The 20,643-nt window shown below is 42.8% G+C and overlaps 1 non-coding gene across 1 annotated transcript; it reads left to right on the top strand.

Annotated features, from left to right (window-relative positions):
• Window positions 1-20,047: 20,047 nt before the first annotated feature.
• Window positions 20,048-20,119, top strand: TRNAL-GAG (transfer RNA leucine (anticodon GAG)). Its single transcript has one exon. It is a non-coding gene; the product is annotated as a tRNA-Leu (tRNA).
• The last annotated feature ends 524 nt before the right edge of the window (window positions 20,120-20,643 follow it).

Below are 20,643 nucleotides of genomic sequence, written 5' to 3'. Positions count from 1 at the left end.
AAAACTGGCAGATTCCTATGGAAATGCAGAAAGCTGCCCTACTACATCTGCCAATGTGGAGTGTGCATTGGTATCATTAATCTGCTGCGATGCCTGTTTACCATCCATCCAGCTGTTAGGGTTATCATGTAAAATATGTTTCACTATCTTTTAACTGTTTTAAGTACTTATTATAATAAATGGTTTTTAATGTTTCATAACTTTGATGTTATCCACCCTGAGCCTGCTTGTGGGAAGGGCGAGATATAAATTCAGCAAACAAACAAACAAGTAAAATGCTTCAGTCTGCAAAATCCTATTTCTGGGAGTCTACCATTCTGCTGTATGGATATACCAGCCCTGGAAGTAGTGAGCGGGTATGTTGAGATTATTATACAACAGACCTGGCTCAATTATTTGTACTTCTGTTCTCATGCTAACTGTCACCTTTACAGATGTGCTTAATGAGAGCATGCACTGTGCTCAGTAGTCCCACTCCCAATAGTCATATTTGCCATATCATATATACACACACACACACAACTTTGTTATACACAAACAGACCTACAATTTTTTGAGAAAACATGGTTGTACAAAAATAAACACACCGAGAAAATGGTAGCCTCATGCATTGAAAGGACTGTGTCTGCATGAAGTGCCCAAATGAAACATCTGCCCTTTCCTGCCTTTCCTCTTGGATACAAATGATGGGAAGAGGGGAGAAGAAGAACAAGGGAGGGAGGGGATTCCTTCCTGACCCCCCACAATGGATACAGGTTATAAGGAGAAAATATGACAGAATGAAAGAGGAACAAGAGGTTAGGAGAAAGGAGGTCCTCTTACATTTCTCTATGCCTTTTACTCATGTCTCTGAAATGCAATTTGGGGGTCAGCAATGGGCAACACCCAGGTTAGCCTTTAGGGCTGTTTGTTTGAAAAATAAACTGTAAAGAAAATATATTGCCCTGACCTGAGTAGCCCAGACTAGCCTAATCTTTTCAGATCACAGAAGTTAAGCAGCATAGACTATGGTCAGTAGTATTTGGATGGGTGGCCACCAAGGAATAACAGGATTATGAAGCAATGGCAAACCACTTCTGAAGCTTCTTGCCTTGAAAACTCTACAGGGTCACTGTAAGTCAGCTGTGACTTGATGGCAGAAAAAAAATATATAAGCAAATTATTTATTTTAAAAATAATACTCATTTTTCTGCTGATCTAATCTACAATCAATTGCCGCCATTCCCAGTTGCCCTCCTGTTAGTTCTGTTAATGATGCTATTCCAGTATGATCTATTGACAAAGGACGAGATAGACAGTCTGATTCTACCTAGCATCCCTGTCCACTGTCTCTGGAAGATGTGTTCCTGCTTGTAGACTCAGGCCATTCCACTGTGTGATTCAAAAGCAAATGTGGATAGAATTTTTCCCTGAGTCATTAGAAGAACATTAACCCAACAATATAACTAACAAAATCCACAAGAAGTCTAGATCCAGGTGGGCAGCGGGGTTGGTCTTAAGCAGTAGAACAAAGCAGGAGTCAAGTATCACCTTGAAGATCAACAAGAAGTCTAGTTGACTTGACTGGAGAGCTTTGTTATCAGCTTTCTAAGTGATAGTGCTGTGTTTGAACCAACTCTCACCAGTAGCCATATGGATGTTCCTTGCTGGCTTAGCTTTAATTTCCTTAAATTTGTGGAACTAGTTTCTGCAAATTTCTTCACAGTTTAATGGAGCAAATGGAAGGTAATTGGGTTTTGTCCATTTATCAAAGTGTATTGATTTAGGTTCAAAGGACTCCACTATATGCATTTGTGAAGGGCTAGCCCCCATGTGGATAATCAGATCTCTTCAGTGAGGCCAGCTATGATGCTCATGTTAAATTCCATAATACAAAAAATATTGGTTTAAAACCCTCTCAAAACTAAACAAAGGCTTGCATTTGAGCACCATTTTGAGCTGCTGTAGGAACCTAAACCACCAGGCAAAAACTGGTGAGGCAGCAATCAGCAAGAGAAGCTGGTTGCTGTGGAAAATCAGCCCTATCACTGGTAAATATGGCTTTGATTATTAAGGTGTAATGACTCATTTTCTGAAATCTGGAATATCAGCATGGTTCTTTAACACAGATACATTGAAAATCAGCCACACAGAGAAGCTCCCCAGTGGGCTTGAAGAGCTGGAGGAACATGATTCTCTTTCCTGCCCTGTAATTTCAGCTCCATTGGGCAGTTTCTCTATGGGACAGTTCACCAGGTTTACAGTGCTCCAGGTTTGAATAGACAAGTTATTGTTTTGGATTTGGGGGAAAAAAGCAAAATTGTAATCCCACAAACTCTGTCACTCAGAGAAATTTGATTATGGATTGAATTAAGAAGCTGGATGGTTATAGAGCTAAAGCTGCTTTGTGCCTCAGAAATCCAAAATCTGTAATTCTTCCTCATAGATAAACTGATCAAAGTTTGGGATGAGAGTATGGGATGGTGTTATGGTTGCCAATCTTCAGGTGGGGGAAAACGTAGGAGACTGTGAAAAATTACTGTGCAAAGAACTATTATAACTTGTGTGACACAGCTTAATATAAGAATTAAACACTCTTCACAAACATCATATCAGTGCTCCACAAACATTACATCAGTGCACTCTGCAATATACTGCAGAGGGATATTACCTCCTATGGTAGGTAATGCTTTCAAAGTTGATAATTACAGAAAACAGTAAAAGGGTGAAGGAAAAATAAGCAAAAGTCCTCACACATCTTAACTTACAGTCCCTAAACTCCTAACCAGCACTCACCCCTTTCCTTAGGTGAGGGAGCTTTCCCCTGCTCAAGCTCTTCAGGCACAGCCTACCTCTAGCTCAGCCTTCCAGGGAAAGAACACCCACTTCCTGGGCTTGGACTTTATATTCTCTTCCCAGGCCCCACCCCTCTCTGAGCCTGTTTCCCTCCAAACCCCTTGCTACCCAATCAGAGGGACAGAGGGGATCCTGGGAGATGTAGGCTTTTCCCAGTAACTCCTAAGCAGGCTTCCCTGGGGCCTGCATGCCTCACTAGGCCCAGAATCATGACACCCCACCGCTAGACCAAATCATGGAGTCTGGCAATCTAGATAGATCCCCATCGATGAGGTCTTCTCAAAATGGTGTTGCCTTGGAAAACCTACCATCAAACATTAATATATACAAATAAACAATTGAAACCAATTATACACAATAGAAGAACAGTCTCTCTCAGGAGCTTAGGGTTGGTGAGTTTGGCTGCATGTAGCCACCTCTCTCCAGTTTCCAGAACCCATGAAATGGCCTGAACTGCATTCACGATTTCTTTGCAGTAGCAGTCTGCATCTTCTCCCTCTTGTTAAGTGGGCACCAGGCTTCACAGAACCTTCCCTAGGAACTGCTTTCTGCAGTCCCACCACCCGACCATACATCTTATGTGGTGCAGTTGTCAGTGCAGCATTTGCCTCTTCCTGGCAAGAATAGGTCAGAAACCCAAACCCACGGGAACATTTTGTCTGTTGATCTCTCACTATCACAAAGTCAGTGAGTGTGCCCCAGGTTTCAAAGTGTTCCCTCAAACTGTCCTCAGTAGTTTGAAAGCTCAGGCCACCAACAAACAGTTTTCTCACCTTCTGGTTCCTTAGAACCCTGTCTCTGTAAAGAACTGTTGTGGCACTTTGCCGTCTTCCTCTCCTCCGTCCAATCCACTCCAGGAGAGTGTTTGGATTCCGTTGCTTTCGTCTGTCATTGTCATGCCTGCCCCGACCCAGCCCCTGCTAGCTCAGAGCAGGCGCCTTTAACAGCCCTGGACGTAAGTCCCGAAGAAGCAAGCCGGCAGCAGGAGCCACCTGGAACTGATCAGGCCACGCCGGGCCCCAGCTCATCCCCTCCGGAATCACCACCACCTGTCAGCCGGCTCCGTGAAAGGAGACGACAGGAGATACGAAGCAGAAGAAGTGAGGCACGCATGCGGGGGAGAAGAGATCTAAGCCCGGCATACTAATGAGCTAACAAGCCAGCACAGTATATCTGTAACCTTGGCCCTAGGGCAAACTGTGCTGGCAACGAACGATCCTACTGGGACGTGACCACGCTCTGCACCCTCTTGCTTGCGGAGAGAACCCGTGTACTCCTGACCCGGCTTGAACCTTGGACTTGAAACTCTGGACTCTGACTTTGCTTTGTGGACTGGCTTAGGTATTTGGACTGTATTTGGCTTTGCTTTCTCTGGCTTCCAACCCTCTGCATTCCTGTGACCTCGCTCTCTGTTTCATCCTTCGGCCGGACTGATTTACGGTGTTGAGTAATTGGACTGTTTACGATCACCCCTGCGCTACTCCCCAGCCGGCTGCGAGAGTCCTGGCTAGCTGCCGGGACGTTGACAGCCGTCGTTCCTTATCTGAGACTCGAGCCGTGACAGTCATCTAAGTACAGGTTCTGCCAAACCCTCCCCTATAAACATAGACACAGGCGTGTTTTCATACACACCGACCTTCCATGTTCCAGTCCAACCCTCATACTTGATGGATATTCTGGCCACTGGAAGGGTAACTCCTTCAACTTCATTGATGCACAGTACCTTCCTTCCTTCACCTGGGAGGAAATACTTTGGGTCCACAAGAGAATGATGGACAGAAGTCAAAAGGGAATCAGTGTCACACAAGGCTATCACACCATGCCCATCCACAGTCACTTCCTTGCAGTGATGCTGAGGAATACACTCAGGGTCTGGTGCAGAAGAAGTGGGCCCAGGGCCATTAGCATCATGTGGAATGCCACAGTAGTAGTAGACTTTTGGCACTGACTCTGGATATGCCCCAACTCATTGCAGGAATAACAGCGGGGTACCTTCTAATCTCCTGTTGGTAGCTTCACACCAGCACTTGTAGAACTAGGAGGCTGTTGCTGGGACAGTTCTTCCTTCACTTCAGACTGCTTCTCGGCACCAGGGTCAGGAGGGAGCTTTGGGCTTTCCTTTGAGTGCCAATCACGACTGGTGCTGGGTCTCCACCCTCCATATGCCTCAGCCAGGCGGTCTGCCCACTGTCCAGCTTGGGTCACTCACTCACTTTCAGTCCAATCCACCTCACAGGGCTGTTGGTTGAAGACAAAACCAAGGAGGAGAGAATGATCCTGGAAGATGCTTTGGATTCCCATTGGAGAGAAAAGTGGGTCATGAATACCTAAACAAATAGATTTTAAAAATGTGTCTCCTGTTTCTCTGTCCTCCTCCCTCCATCTGTTATCATTTCTATTGTCAAATTTAGTTATACATTCCTTGGGGCAGTGACCTATTTTTTTTTTTTTTTGCTTATTTTACACTATACAAAAAACCATCATTATCATCATGGGTGGAAGAGAAGTACAAAAATGGTCCTTCTAATTAAAACAAGGTAATTAAAAATTAATTTTCTCTTCCTCCTCCATTCTCTTACTGAATTTGATTAGTTTCTGTTCAAAAGAACTTGGGGGGATTATTTAATCTTTGATCATAAAAAGATCAATCTGTAAATGTACAAACACGCTTAAAAGAGGCATTTGCCAACTGTTACATGCTGCATGCTGCATTGAGTTCTTTAAAGGCCTCCAGAAGACGGCAAAACAGAGCTTGGAAGAAAGGCACAGTTCTAGCTAGGAAATTTTAAGGAGAGATTTAAAAAGAGCAGCTGCCTCTTTTTCCTGATTAGTTCTTTAGCTCAGTACCATTTAAAAAAAATATAAGAGCTTGGATTTTTAAAGAGGTGTCTAATGAGAAACAGACAAACAGCTGCTACTAGTAACACTGCAGCTTTCACTTGTGCTCTGTTTATAGAAGTTTAATGGTAGAGACTGAGTTTCTGACTGTTCCATAGGACTTTTCTGAGCTTTTTTGTAACCACTATGGTTTGTGAATGAATGTTTTCCTATGGTAGGTAATGCTTTCAAAGTTGATAATCTGGGAATTCTTTATAATACCGAGCTGCTCATCTTTTGCAACATATATCTTTACAGGGGCAGGGGGTGGGGGGTGGGGGGAGAGAGAAATTAAAACAAAATCTGTGTCATTTTCCATAAGCAGAGCCTTTGTAGATTTGCAGTTTCAAATTTCATGAAGAAACTGCAGTCTCTTTAATTCTTGCAGTGTTATAATGACTGAGAAAATGTGCCCAGGCATGAAAGATTGGTATGTTGGTATGTGATATTAAAATGCCTTCAGTTTTCCAATAGGAGCCCAGTACAATCAGCCAATCTGGGATGGAACTAGGGTTGCTCTACTACAGGAGTAGCGGTGGATGGTGCTTATGCTTACTCTCCAGTTCCACATCCCGTGTGACTCTTTTCCTGGTTACCAACCTCCAGGTGGTAGCTGGAGATCTCCTGGTATTCCAACTGATCTCTAGGTGACAGAAAATAATTCACCAAGAGAAAAATGATTGCTTTGGATGGTGGATTCTATGACACTATATCCCATTAAGTCCCTCTCTACCCCATATCCTGCCCTCCTCAGGCTCCACCCACAGCATCTCCTGGTATTTCCCAACCCAGAGTTGGCAAACCTAGATGGAACCTCGGGTTCCATCTAGGATAGAATAGAATAGAATTTGTTAGTTCTTCCTCTGCCTTTCAGGATTTCTGTGTTGGTGTACTTCAGAGTGCTTTCTGCTTACAAGTGGCTCCACTATCTTAAGCTCCCTCCTCATGTATCACTTAAATCCAGCTCTATCTTGAAATTCAGTATGGGGCAATGAATTAAGGAGTGCACTCAAAAACTATCCCTAATATTTTGTTGTGGATTCTCACCAGTAAGACAATAAACTTTGAGATTTAAAAAGCTACATTACTATTATGAAGCAGGAAAAGTGCTAGGTGTCCCTTTAAACTATGAAGTATTGAAACTCAGGTAGAAAATAAAGAAGTTATGACTTCTAGAAGAATGTAATATATAAAGGTGATGAGTGCAAATTTGGTGGGTTTCTGAAGTCATTTCTAGCATTTTATTCTTTGTAGTCTCTTTTGGGCATTTATTCTCAAGTTGAAATACATAACCGTGTTGGGTTCTTTTTGAGTTTACAGAGCTGATATATAGCCTACTGTACAATAGATTTAGAATCAGCAGACCCCAAACATATTTTTAAAATCTTGGCTTTTTCACATGGTTTTTATCATCAATTCTGGCCCTATACTATATTTACATAGATCTTTTTGTGCATTTGGTTTTCACTTCGATTTTTTTTGTTCTTCTTTTCCTGGTTCTTTTGAAAACACATTTACCCCAGGTTGTTGTTGTTGTTTTGAGGCTGATTTTCAGTTGCCTTTTTCATTGTACGTAATGTTTCCGTCAATTTTCTTTGTCTCACCCACTCCCACTCCCAGCCCACTTTCAATGACTGGACTATCATCATTATCAAACTACCTTCTCTCCTCCACCCTCCCCAAAGAAGATGAGTGGTTTTTAGGGTTTCCAAGTCCCCTGGTCCAAGAGAGGATTCCCCCACTTTTGCAGGCCCCTTTCCACCACTGGCCAACAGGCTGGCAGGGAGAAACCCCATCACAAATGCCCCTGAACACAATGTAATGACATCACCCAGAAGTGATATCGACATATTGCTAATGTCAGTGGGTGATACTCTAGTTTTTGGGCAAAACTCTATGGTAAAATTGCAATGGACCCTGGAGTCCCCCAATGGCAGTCAGGTAGGACCTGGCAACCCTTGTAGTTTTATTTTCTTTTATATTTTTAAATAAGTACAGCCCTTATATTGATATAACAACATAAGAGAAGTCATATTGGATCAGGCCAATGGCCCATCCAATCCAACACTCTGTATCACACAGTGGCCAAAAAACCAAGTGCCATCAGGAGGCCCACCAGTGGGGCAGGACACTAGAAGCCCTCCCACTGTGCCCCCCAAGCACCAAGAATACAGAGCATCACTGCCCCACACAGAGAGTTCCAGCAATATGCAGAACACAAAATAAAATTTAGGTTTAGCCTCTTCCCTTACTGAGATATATGTTTTTCTTTCTGTCTACAGAAGGGAGGGGAATGAAGACTTACTTTTTAAAGAATGAAAGCTGCGAATTCAGAGCACCTGCTAAACCTAAATTTTTGTGGTGTAGTAGTTGGACTAGAATTTGGGATGCCCAGGTTCAAATCTCCACTCTGTTGTGGAAACTTGCTGGGTGACCTTGGGCCAGTCAAAGGGCACTTTCACACACAGAGTAAATGATGCACTTTCAATCCACTTTCAGTGCACTTTGCAACTGGATTTCACTGTTGTGAAATGGCAGAATCCATTTGCTGAAGTAGACTGAAACTGCATTATTTAGTATCTGTGAAAGTGCCAACAAGTGCCAACTATCTTGTTCAAGAACAAGATAGGCAGAGGCTACATTAAAATTTTGCTCATATATCTTAGTTTGAGAAGCTGTGCACACTGAGGGTCTTGCTGTCTTTCCACAAACTGACCAGCAGCAAACCCTTCCTGTTTAATTTATCAGTTCACTTGATTTGTAGTCCATCTTTTTTACTGAGACTCAAGACAGATTACATAATTGGAAACAATGTGATAAGAACAATACACAACAATGTAGCAAAAACCCAACATCCATACAATACAATAAGAATGGGATTACAAATCTGCATATGACATGCAATAAACCAGGATTGCAAAAATGAAGAGCAGTGCAACTAAAACTGTACAATCCTCAAAATGAGCGACACAGTGAAAACTGTTTAAAATTGCACAGACAAGGACTACAGCTTTTTATAAAAATGCTCCCTGAGCAATTACATTTTTCACACTCTGCAGAATGATAAAAAGTATAAGAGCTTTCCTGACCACCTTGGGCAGGCTGCCCACCAGGTGGGAGCCACTTCTTAGGGACTTCAGTGCACAATTTCCTCCTTCCAAGTCTACATTATTCCCTGATCACCTTTAAAAGGGCACCTGACATTTTTTTCCTGTGCCTCGGGGTGTTCTGAGCAGATGAAACTACTGTTCCCTTCCTAATAATGTCATATTTCCCTTCATCTATCATTTCCTGGTTTTAACAGGGTTTTTATTGTATTTTTATATTAGGTGCCCCGTTCTCAGGACAGAGAGGATGCAAGGCTACATAAATGACATTATTAGTTACTACAGGGAGACCCAAAGCAAACACTTGCATGTGCAGATGCTTTGAGCTGATTCGTTTCATCTCCCCTTCCCCTGACATAAATCAAGGACAGCTTCAGAGGTGTTACAGTGGTGTCAGATTGGTGCTTGCCATGTTTTATCTCCAGACCGTACAGGAGCATCTGCTAGCAGATGTTCAGCTGCATCCGTGTTTCAATATTATTGCTTCCCCCCACCGCCTGCCTCCATCTCTTTATTTCCCTGGCACTTGAACAACATTTCCTGTGATTGTAAAGATGTGATAGGCTGGCTTTGTGATGACCTATTGCAAGACAAAGTTGGGCTGCTTATCAGTGAAAGGTGATCATTTTGTAGGCAAGGAACAGCACAGCATTGATTTTAAAAAGTCAAAACAATAGGAAATACAGAACAGCCACTTCTGGCAGTGGTTTTGCAGCAGAGACAGTGGTGGTAGCCAGGAGCAGAGGTAACAGTTGGCTGTTCTATTATTTATTCCATATAACGCTCTCTCTGGAATATCCTAACAGTATATCCAGGCCTAGGAAAAGATATTATCACTTGGAGAGACAGCGGAAATGGCCATATCATTTTGACAATGCTTTGCTTCTACATTCCCCCCACTCGTCCCAACACCTTATTATTGCTAAGTAATAATATCTCTATTGCACCGCTGCAACTGTGCCATTATTTTCTTTTGCAAAATGGAATGTGCTAGGAAGAGGAAGAGCTGTATTTTAAAAAAAAATCATTGTGAAGGTAAAAAGAAGCTGGCATTGTGCTCATCAGAGAGGTGAACAGGGGAATACAGAGGAAACTGATAGGTCGCTTATCTTTATGTGCCCCGCTGGGTCATAGCATTCCTCGTGAAAGTGTTGTTCCACATCATCTTGACTGTAGTGAGCCTGGGAACAATACATAAAGCGAACCCATAATCAGTGTCAAGGGCAGACAAAAGCATCCTTGCCTTTGGCTCAGTCCTTACTGATAGCAGTTATGTAGCAAAGTGGCTAAGAAACTGAGCTATACATTTGGGGATTCCTGGATTCAAATGCTGTTCCAGTTAAAAACTCAGGAGCAAAATACATTCCATAGATGGGAACTTTTATTAAGCCTCCACACTTTAAAAAACAACAACCCTGAAATGTAGGAGGTGGCTATGGGGCTGCTGTTCTCTATTAGTAACATGTAGTTTGGACTCAAACAACCAATTTGTCTGAATTGGTGTAGGCATGGCATTCAAGATAAAACTTCTTTAAAAGTCCAATGAATAGTGGACTCTGAGCTGCTGCTTCAAAAAAGTACAAAAACCTGGCAACAACTGTGAAGAGCTATCTGATTTGGTACTCTATAACTTGGGGGTTTATATTCAGGATGTACCCACCTCACAGAATTTGGAACTTCCTTTCATTCCAGAGCCTCTGACAGGGTCTGTCTCAGTGTCTTGATTCCAGCCTCTGACCTCTTAAGCAAAGTCTCTTTGAAATGTGTGGTGGATGCAAAGCAGCAGGGTTTGGGCTGATACTAACTCTTGGGTGGAAGTACACGTTACAGGAAATACAAAGATGCTGCTGAAAAAGACACCTGCATGTCAGGTTCTCCCACATTCCTGTCATGTACACTTAATTTATCTATCATGGCAATGCATTGTATGTGTTTCCTGCCCCCACCAGCTGCAGCCAATAATACAGAATAGGAGCATAAAAATGGGTAATGTGATGCTACCCCAACAGAGGTCAAGGTTGTCATGATATAGTACAGGGGAGAGGGGTAACTTGATTTTAAGATACCATTTCATCTATAAAAAAAATCCAGCCAAGTAGGAAGCAGCAGAGTGGCAGGAGTAGAACACTGCAAGTAAGAACCCCATTTATGGAAAAGTTCATTTTTAAACAGGGAAAATGAAGATGAGATGCAGGTGAATCAACGTAGGTTTTTACATAACTATTATTAGTTATACCTATATCAATATCTCAGGTATGTATATGTTTTCCTAAGTATGTTCCGATTTCTTAAGTTTTTTCCAACTTCTTGAAGAGTTGGTGGGGAAAAGGGCAGAAAATATGGCAGAATGCCAAGCAGGAGCAGAGGTTTTGAAATCCACGCAAGTGTGACAGGTCAAATAGCCCCCGCCCCTAACCTGCACATAAAGCCCCAACAGACAAAACATTCAGGGCCAATGTTTGGGTCAGACTTCAGGTATTTTGAGCACCAGAAAGAGCTACCTGAGATGCTTTTGTCATACTGGTATCATATTGAGCATATAGAAATGAAATTTTTGGGGTGGCGGGAAGCAGGATAGTCTGCTGTCTGTCATTGATAATAAAAGCAACTCCATCCCAGATGTGTTTGTGAATACTGCTCAAACATATTTGTGAACATTGCCCATTATTATGCTTCCTTCACTACTTGACTGATTGGACCTGTTCCCTTGTCCAGAAATGAATGGCATGGGTAAACTGAGCTGAAATAATGTTTCACCTATTGTTATCTTACAGTTGTGTCTGTACACAGTGGAATTTGAATTTCTTGAATATGTTTATCTTGAGGAACAAAATAGGAGTCAATTCACCTTTAAGACCAACTTAGTTTTATCCAGAACATAAGCTTTCGTGTGCATGCACACTTCTTCAGTCATCTGAAGAAGTGTGCATGCACACAAAAGCTTACGTCCTGAATAAAACTAAGTTGGTCTTAAAGGTGAAATTGACTCCTATTTTGTTCTACTACTTCAGAACAACACGGCTGTCTATTTGGATTTATCTTGAGGAGTTAATGCTCTTCTGTGCTGTTCCCAGGGGTTGTTTTGTAGAAAGATAGGTGGTGGAGTTCATTAGCATAACTCATTAGTATATGCTGCCCCCCCCCCAGCCAAAAGCAACCTAATGCAAGAAAGGAGAGCCCCGGGCAAGCGAGGCTTGCTTGGGCTGGCAAGAGATCCGGCCAGACCAAGCAGGCCTTGCTCACCTGGGGCTCTCCTGGGCCACCACTCCCAGTCAAAAGACCAGCAAGACACCCGCCACCCAAAATCACATAAGATGTGGAGAAAGGGTGGCACAGGCTTCTCCAGGGGTTAATGAGGGCTGCTGGGGGTGTGGCAAAGCCCCTGGTGGCTGGCTGGCTGCCCACTCGCCTAATCCAGAGATTGTTATGCAGCTGCACCTACTATTGAATGGACAAGGTAGGTAGGAAGGAAGAGGGGGAACCCTCAGAAAGGTTCAGGAGCTGCAGTCCTGTGAGGTCCTGCTGAATCTGAGGCCTGGCTTTGCTCATCCCAGAGATCCTAATATTCCCCTGTTCTATTGCTTTCTGCTGATATCCATATGCAACTGCAACTACAAATGAACCAGCATCATATTTTTGTTGGCATTCTACGGACTCAGCTTGCCATTTTCTATGTTGAATCATTGCTCATTACAGCTGCATTTCTCACTTCCCTTTCTCTGCCCCCTTTCATTGTGATTTGCAGGCATCATTCTGATGGTGTGAAGCATGACTGGCCAGTTTGTATGGCACTGCCCTCTCATACTGTAACATCCAGCATACACTTATGCAGTAGAGAGTCAATAGAGGCAAAAGTGTGAAATTAGGATCTGGAAGACCCAGACTGGAATCCCTGTTCTGCCATGGAAACTCACTGGATGACCTTGGGCTATAACAGCAGGGTTAAAATGTTAAAGAGTTTATCCATGGGGTCGCAAAGAGTCGGACTCAACTGTGCGACTGAACAACAACAAAAGAAGCTATTTGCCATTTCTCCACTTCCTGGAAGCTGGCAGCCTTTAGTCCTCAAGGAAACAGAGGAATGGGGCAATTTAAAAACCAAATCAGGGCAAGGGGGGGCCTAAACCAAGCTGCTTCCTGAGTCATATTCCAATGTTTGAACATTTTCCACCCCCCTCAGTTCAACTCTGATACAAGATAGGATTGCCAATCCCCAGGTGGAGAAAAAACACAGCCCAAAAGCATCCACGAACAACCAACCAACTCTGGAAAATTTATACCAGTATTATATTAAGTACAAATACATATATAAATACAATTACAAAATAGAACAAAACAAGTAATCCCCTAAGACAAAGTCTTATCTCTCAAATGCAAAGTTGTTTTATAAAGCAGATGTCCAGGGAAACAATTCTTGAAGAGATGTGAGCAGGGATTCCAAGAGTAATTCTTTCAGTCGAGAAGGCGTATATGGAATGATGTGTACAGCGATATTCCACTAAGGCGACACAACGCAACTTTGTAATTTTAGAAGCCGAAAAATTGTAGACGCGAGAAGCGATGTATCGCTATTTCTCAAAAGTAGCAGAGCGCATTTGAGCGACAGTTTTACTGTGGATCTCTGTGGATATTTGTCTGATATTTAAAGAGTTTAACATATACTGTAACTTTAAGAATCTAATTAATGTCTGGCACCTGTTCATATATATTGTTTGAGGTGTGGCTGTGTGGTAGCCTCTTTATTCTGCAGAAAATGAATTCAGCCATTGCTGTGTATGAATGTCTTAGGAGTAGTGAAGGTCTGTATATATTTGCTTGTTATATATAATTTATGAGTTTAAGCTTTTTGGTGACACTATTATATTATCTTTTATGCAGCTTATTAAAGCCTCCGGTGAAACAGGGCTATATGCGCTTCCCTGTCGCTCAAATGCGCTCTGCTGCTTTTGCGAAATAGCGATACATCGCTTCTCACGTCTACAATTTTTCAGCTTCTAAAATTACAAAGTTGCGTTGTGTCGCCTTAGTGGAATATCGCTGTACACATCATTCCATATACGCCTTCTCGACTGAAAGAATTACTCTTGGAATCCCTGCTCACAGCTCTTCAAGAATTGTTTCCCCAGACATCTGCTTTATAAAGCAACTTTGCATCTGAGAGATAAGACTTTGTCTTAGGGGATTACTTGTTTTGTTCTATTTTGTAATTGCATTTATATATGTATTTGTACTTAATATAATACTGGTATAAGTTTTCCAGAGTTGGTTGGTTGTTCGTGGATGCCTTTGGGCTGTGTTTTTTCTTCACTTTTCCATGTTGCTGTGATGGTAATGAATGGGTTAACAAGAAAACTAAGGATGCATAGAGCCTGCGTCAGGTGATCTGAGGGTGGGGGCCAGAGTGCTTGGAACTCTCAGAGGTGATTGACAGCTAACGGCTGAGGGCAGTTAGTGACAGACAGAGTCTGAGGGAGGCTGCTGAAGAGAGCAGTTGGTCTAAGAAGGAGCTGAGACAGGAGCTGAGGAGAGTCTTCGAGAGAAGCAAAGCTCACTGTTCACTCTATAAAGACAGCCACGGGGCTGTGTGTGACTAGAGAAGAGTCATAGTAAGAGACCTGAGAGGTCACAGACACAGAGACACTTCTCTTAAGAGCTAAAGAGGTGGTTGAGGAAAAGAAGTGGGTCTAGAAGTCTGAAGGGCTGGGAGAAGAGACACCAGTCGACTTAAGGGACTTGGCATATTATACCCAAGAGTCCAACCCAGAATAGTGTTGGAGAGTAAAAGCTGCATGATCTGTGAAACCTGAAAGATCTAAGTGAACTAGATATTATAAAGCCTGAACTACGAAGAAACTGTTAACTGCTTGAGATACAATATAGCCCATGTATATATTTCCCATTCCCCAGTTGAAGATGGTGTGTGTACGTTAATAAATTTCTGTGGTTTACTTTAAAGTTCTCTGATGCCAGTATATTGGGAAAACTATCAAAGCTGCCATGGTCCCCTACAAACTGAGTTTATATCCATCTGAAAGCAAAACAAAAACCCCGAAGAGATGAGTATTGAGAAATCCATAGTACACCCACCCCTCGAGTTCTGTAGTTGTGAGGTAAAATTTTAAAGGAAGAACTGAGGCGGAAGAGGGGCTGGGGTAGCCATAAGCCGCATATAGAAGCGATCCAGTGAGACCGCGAGGTGCGCTGTTATAGTTGCTATTTGTGTTACTCAATCCCCAGGTGGAGGAAGGAAATCCCCTGGTTTGGAGGCCCTCCCCCAACTTCACGGTCATCAGAAAGTGGGAAATGTCTGCTGAGCACTTCATTGTTCCCTATGGATGCCAATTCCCATAGGATATAATGGAGAATTGATCCACAGGTGTTTGGGGCTCGAACGGGACTGTTTTTTAAGATAAAGGCACCAAATTTGCAACACAGCATTCAGTGCCTCTCCCCAAAACACCCTCCAAGTTTCAAAAGGATTGGACCATGGAGTCTGATTCTATGAACCCCAAATAAGGTTGCCCTATCCTTCATTATTTCCAATGGTGGGCAGGCATTTAAAAGGTGTGTGATCCCTTTAAATGTGATGGCCAGAACTTCCTTTGGAGCTCAATTATGCTTATCACAACCTTGCTCCTGGCTCCACCCCCAAAGTCCCGAGATATTTCTTGAACTGGACATGGCAACCCTGATACAAGGTCACCCATGCTGGCAGTGGAATGCTAGGCTCCAACAAGCACAGTGAAGTAGGAGGATGGGGGCACATTCTGATTTTCTTTAAAAACAGAACCCTCACCTATTTTAGGTTCCTCCTGGGATAGGAGGAAACCCCCCCACTCATTTACCTATGCTATCATTCTGTATCCATTCTGTAAATATGAATTATAATGGCATGTAAAACGAGGGAGCTGCTTTTTTTGGATTGGCCTGAAATATGCACAGAGGATCTCTGCTAGGTGATTAATATGGCACCAGAAAATTCAGGGTGGAAAAAAAAAGTCTGGGATCTAGACAAAAAGGCTCACAAGTTTCTACTTGTAGAGTGTAATTGCACCACCTTCACCCTTCTGTGGCAGACCCAAATGAGGATGCATTTAGTGTTGTTGCAAAAGTGTGGAGGTGGGCAGAAGTCCTTGGGCAGAAGTCTTTGTGCCTGTGGAAGGTTAGTCTGGATCCAATCCCCAAATTAAGGTGGAAATGTGTTTCTTATTGAGACAGATGGCAATGAAAGCCAATGGTAATAAACACCTGCCTTTAAATACCGCTCATAAAGAATTCATTTTTTTTAGCTTAAAAGGCTTGAGAACAGAACGGAAAATGTTATTAGAGCGTCCCAAATGCTTGTATCTTTAGTGATATGCTTTTTATTATTATTACTGCTGTAAATACTCTTACATTTGGATCCACTGGACACGGTTCTCAAAGGATATTTACAGTTTCCTCATCTGAGTTTGATATTCTTTACATTTTATTCTTGACATTCTTATCTTCAGTTATCCCAGCTATATTATTGTATTGTGAGTATTGTGTGTGTTTGTGCATACACTTGTATGCCTGGAAGTCATTAATGATTTCTGACAATCCCTACTGGCTTGGACATTTCAGAGAGGTGGCTTGATATCTTCCTCTGCATCCCAGCCCTGGTATTCCTTGGAGGTCTACCTTCCAAATTTGCCAGGGTCGGCCCTGCTAAGCTTCTGAGATCTGATGAGATCAGACTTGCCTGGGCTATCTAGGTCAGGGCTGCTATCCCAGCGACTTTTGAAGTGAATTGGTCTTGCTCCCAGTGAGCTGATGGAGAACTGAGAGACAGGATATAACTTAGACTTATTTCTACCCGGTGTTCTACAGTTGACAATAATTAAAACACGCAGAGAAGTCTCCCAGTTCTGCCTCCAAATCTTTGATCCCTAAATCAAAATAGTTCTTGCAAGTCTTTGTTTCTGTTGAAGGAAAAGTCTGGGAAAGATCACCAAAATGGTCAAAGAAGAAAGAAAAACAGAGGCACAAGTTTCATGCTTCAGACACCATTATAACAAAACATTATCCTTAGATAGCAGTGCAGGCAGCAGAATCAAGAAAATGCTCCTGTTAGCCATCAGATGCCCATTTGGCAGGGGGGATAGGACCATCTATCTTGTGCTTGCTCCATTGCTTCCATTGCAGCAGCAAATGATGTGCTCAACAGCTGTCTGTAAATGGAGTGACAATGCGACCCACCTCAGTGCAAATGTTAAAATGAATAAAATTAATGTCAACTGAATAGCTGGTAGGGGCAGAGGAAAATGAAGTAAAACTTCTTCTGAAAGCTGGAGAGATTAACATATAAACAGCCCCCTCTCCTTTCAGTGCTCTCTCTCATTTCTTTATCCTTTTATCCAGCTTGTCCTCATTTGTCTGTCTACAAATGCAATCAGTGTGATGCAATCAGTGTGACCCTGTTCTGTAGAGAACATGTTCTTTCCATTTCTGGCCAAAGCATTTTCTCATTTGGTCAGCCCAGTGGATTTTCTGTTTGTGCAACAGCCGCTTGGGCTCTCTAGGGATCCAGTCATTGACTTATTCAAATAATTTCTCTCCCGCTTCACAGCCAAAGGACTCAGGCGAGTTTTAAGAAAAGTGTGCAGGGTGAGCAATCCATTTAAAAAACATATGGGCTAGAATTAAAAACACATTAAAACTACAGATGACAATCTCAAAACTAAACTCACTGGCCTAATTATATTTAAAAAGTCCTAGCTGAGCCTTGCTGCGGTGTGAGAAAGCCATCAAAATAGCAGCCATCCTCACCTCCTCCTCAAGACCATCCTGTAATACTGGCATTGCCACAGAAAAACTCACTTGTAGGATGTCATCCAAAGCAGGCCTTGTCTAGTAGTGAATGTAATTGTGACTGGGGGTGTATACAGGTAGTGATGTGAGCTGCCAATATCTTTGCAGGCCTACAAGCTACATGGCTTGCCCATATTGGCTTTACATTGTAGATTGTCAATATTATATCCTTCATAACCCCCATGCATGCCCTGTCCTGAACAGCCCAGGTAAGCCCAATCTTATCAGATGTCAGAGCTAACCAGAAACAGCCCTGGTTAGTACTTGGGCGGGGGACCACCAAAGAATACTAGGGTTGTTACACAGAGCCAGACAATGGCAAACTACCTCTGAAGGTCCCTTGCTTTTAAAACTCTACAGAGTCACTATATGTCAGCTGTGACTTGATGGCTAAAGATAAAGTACATACTCAGATTTTTTCATTAGGTACTTGCTTGCAAAGTAACACTTTACACAAGCATCATTCTATTACTCTCTGAGTTACTGCAAGTTTTTATTGCTTCCTTCCATGGTTGATCGACTTTCAACTCCATATATAATTGCTGGCAGGACAAAAGAGTTGGACACTTCCTTTCTTTTCTTATTTTCTTTACTTGCCATAGAGATAAACTAATACTTTAGCAACTGCACCCTTTTTAAAATAGGGGTGTGACCATACTAGTACCATGAATTTAGCATCTATTGTCCCACCCCCTATTCAGTTGAGGTCATATAGCCAAAAGACATTAAGCTTCCTTCAATTTCTCAATGACTACTGGTGGGGGATTGGTATCTCACGATGACAGCAACTACTGGTGGTTGAAATACTTAGGTAATTATGAACGTTTCATTGCACTCTCTCCCCCCCCCCCCCCCCCCGCAAATGATTATGGACAAACTGACATGTCTGTCAAAATCTATCATCATGTTTTGTCTCTTTTCTTCTTTGCTATCCTACCACATTATAGAATGTAATTCTGGAATTCATGTGAGCATAGACATGACTTTGGTGGAAAGGCTTATATTCACCTGATTAACATAAAACCTGAATAGATATTATGTTTAAAATGATGGTACTGTAGGAATACCCAGTGGCGTCACTAGGGCGGGGCCAAGGGGGCCATTGGCCCTCCCCCAGAGCATTCTCATTGGCCCCAGGCGACCAATCCTCGCCAGGAGAGGGGAAGAGAAAGGGAGGGAGTGAAGAGCGAGAGGAGCAGGGAATGGGAATGCGCCGGCGCGCGCCTGCCTGCCTGCCGGAGAAACACAGAAGGGTGAGTTTGTGTGTGTGTGTGAGAGAGAGAGCGCTTCCCCTCCCACCAACGGCAAGCGCCGCCTGGTTTGAGAGGCAGCCAAAGGGAAGGGAGGGGGTGACGCAGCGCACTTGGCCCCCGGGTGCAACCCACCCCAGTGACGCCTCTGGGAATACCAATGCTTTTTGAGTGCAGCAGTGCAGTTTGAGCTAGAGATGTGGATAGAAACAGCTCATGTAATTGAATGATGCTTAAAAATATGGTCTTTAAAGGGTCCTCCTATGTCTTAACTGGCAGCACCATCCTAAAGCTATCCTACCAGTTAAATCCACATGAAAATGAATGGACCAGTAAAACGTTTAGGAATCCTAATCTAAGATTTAAATAGCAGTCTCACAACTAAGGAGCAGATAACAGTCTCATGGCAAATGTTATTGATTTGCTGGTGGAGGAAAATAAGGCAATTCTGAAATATCCTTTCAACAGAGAGATTGGCAGTTGCCCTTTGTCTTTTTGTAATATACAAGACAGCCATACAATACAAATTACGTTGTACACCAAATCTCATTTCTTCTTTTCCTTGCAAATGAAACTGAGTAAACATTTTTAAAGCACCTTGACTGAAATATAGGAGGTCCTGGGCCACTATGGAGGGGGGCACATCAAAGATATTAATTAATCAGAACTTGAACTGAATGCATCGCTTTCTTTAATAATAATAATACTTTGGATTTGTATGGCTTTCCTGCATTCAAAGTGCTTCATATACACCATCTATTTATCCAAACAGGAAAATTGAAAATAGTGATACCAGGGCACATTCAGCTCTGGTTATTCTTCTACTACTGTCTGTCTTAGAATTCAAGACTGTCAGAGGAAGGGAGAGAGTGAAGACAGAGTGACCAATGTGTAACTGACAGGAATGTTCACCAAGCAATGAAGGTGCACACAGATCTTGCCACCAAAGAGGATTGCACTGATTGTCTGTCTTTCCAAAGTGTTACTTACATCAGTAATGATTGGGAGGAGAGCCACCCATAGGACTTCGACTCAGATTCCCATCCTGACATAAAGTTCACTGAGTGACTTTGAGTCAGTCACTTTTTCTCAGCCTGACTTACCTCATAGGGTTGTTGTGAGGATAAAACAGGGAAGGGACAGGGAGGAACGATGGCTCAGTGGTAGAGCATCTGCTTGAGAAGCAGAAGGTCCCAGGTTCAATCCCTGGCATCTCCAAAAAAGGGTCCAGGCAAATAGGTGTGAAAATCCTCAGCTTGAGATCCTGGAGAGCCACTGCCAGTCTGAAAAGACAATACTGACTTTGATGGACCAGGGGTCTGATTCAGTATAAGGCAGCTTCATATGTTCATATGTTCATGTGCAATTCCCTGAGCTCCTTAGAAGAAGGGTAGAATAAAAATGTGATAGATAGTTAAGTACAGCATTTTTGCTTGTGTGGCTTGCTGTTCTCTCTCCAGTTATGCTGTCTAGGCACAGTGGTTTTGTCAGGGTAAAATGGACAGGGGAGAATCACATAGATCGCCCAACTCTTTTAGAGGGAAACCAAGTTAAGATCGTTGCCATGCCTCTGCTATGTTTAGATGGGGAACTCTTTGGTTGCTTCATCCAGAGCTGCCAGCCTTTGGTTGCTTTATCTAGGGTTGCCAACTTTGGGTGGGGCCTGAAGTTCTCCTGCTTTTACAACTGATCTCCAGCTTGCAGAGATCAGCTCCCCTGAAGAAAATGGCTGCTTTGAAAAG

The sequence above is a fragment of the Heteronotia binoei genome, chromosome 5 (genome assembly GCF_032191835.1).
Source record: "Heteronotia binoei isolate CCM8104 ecotype False Entrance Well chromosome 5, APGP_CSIRO_Hbin_v1, whole genome shotgun sequence".
In the NCBI taxonomy this organism is placed as follows: Eukaryota; Metazoa; Chordata; class Lepidosauria; order Squamata; family Gekkonidae; genus Heteronotia; species Heteronotia binoei.
The sequence above is the reverse complement of the archived record's forward strand: the minus strand, read 5'-3'. Positions and strand labels throughout refer to the sequence as shown.